Here is a 1,406-nt window from a genome sequence, read left to right as displayed (position 1 = left end):
CAGCGGAGATACGTTCTGTTAGATTTATTTGGCCTTTAAAATTTAAAAACTATAATTGCACTGGATTTGACAGGCAAGAGCGTTAACATAGGGTAAACCGAACGATGTGCCCTGTACAAAGAACGAAATGTGGAGTATAACGCTCACCGAATTGTCTTCGTAACCATAATAGCAGCGGAGATATGTTCAAATAGATTTACGTGACCTTGAAAATTTTAAAACTACAATTGCACTGGATTTGTCAGGCAAGAGAGTCAACATAGGGCAAACCGAACGATGTGCCCTGTACAAAGAACGAAATGTGGTGTATAACGCGCTCCGAATTGTCTTCGTAACCCCAATACCAGCGGAGATAGGTTCATATAGACTTACTTGGCCTTGAAAATTTAAGAACTATAATTGTATTGGATTTGACAGGCAAGAGGGTTAACATAGTGCAAACCGAACGATGTGCCCTGTACAAAGAACGAAATGTGGTGTATAACGCGCGCCGAATTGTCTTCGTAACCACAATAGCAGCGGAGATACGTTCAAATAGATTTACTTGACCTTGAAAATTTTAAAACTATAATTGCACTGGATTTGACAGGGTAGAGTGTTGACATGGGGCAAACCGAACGATGCGCCTTGTATAAAGAATCAAATGTGGAGTAAAACGCGCTCCGAATTGTCTTCGTAACCCCAATTGCAGCGGAGATACGTTCTGTTAGATTTATTTGGCCTTTAAAATTTAAAAACTATAATTGCACTGGAATTAACAGGGTAGAGAGTTGACATAGGGCAACCGAACGATGTGCCTTGTATAAAGAATCAAATGTGGAGTAAAATGCGGTCCGTATTGTTTTCGCAACCCCAATAACAGCGGAGATTAGTTGAATTAGATTTATTTGGCCTTGAAAATTTAAAAACTATAATTTCTCTGGATTTGATAGGCAAGAGAGTTAACATAGGGCAAACCGAACGATGTGCCCTGTATAAAGAATGAAATGCGGAGTATAACGCGCTCCGAATTGTCTTCGTAACCCCAATTGCAGAGGATATACGTTCTGTTAGATTTATTTGGCCTTGAAAATTTAAAAACTATAACTGCACTGGACTTGACAGGGAAGACAGTTAACATAGTGCAAACCGAACGATGTGCCCTGTATAAAGAATCAAATGTGGAGTAAAACGCGCTCCGAATTGTCTTCGTAACCCCAATGACGGAGGAGATACGATCAATTAGATTTATTTGGCCTTGAAAATTTTAAAACTATAATTGCACTGGAATTAACAGGGTAGAGTGTTAACATAGGGCAAACCGAACGATGTGCCCTGTATAAAGAATCAAATGTGGAGTAAAACGCGCTCCGAATTGTCTTCGTAACCCCAATTGCAGCGGAGATACGTTCTGTTAGATTTATTCG

This window comes from Bombus pyrosoma, linkage group LG8 (genome assembly GCF_014825855.1).
Source record: "Bombus pyrosoma isolate SC7728 linkage group LG8, ASM1482585v1, whole genome shotgun sequence".
In the NCBI taxonomy this organism is placed as follows: Eukaryota; Metazoa; Arthropoda; class Insecta; order Hymenoptera; family Apidae; genus Bombus; species Bombus pyrosoma.
Note: the sequence above shows the minus strand (reverse complement) of the source record.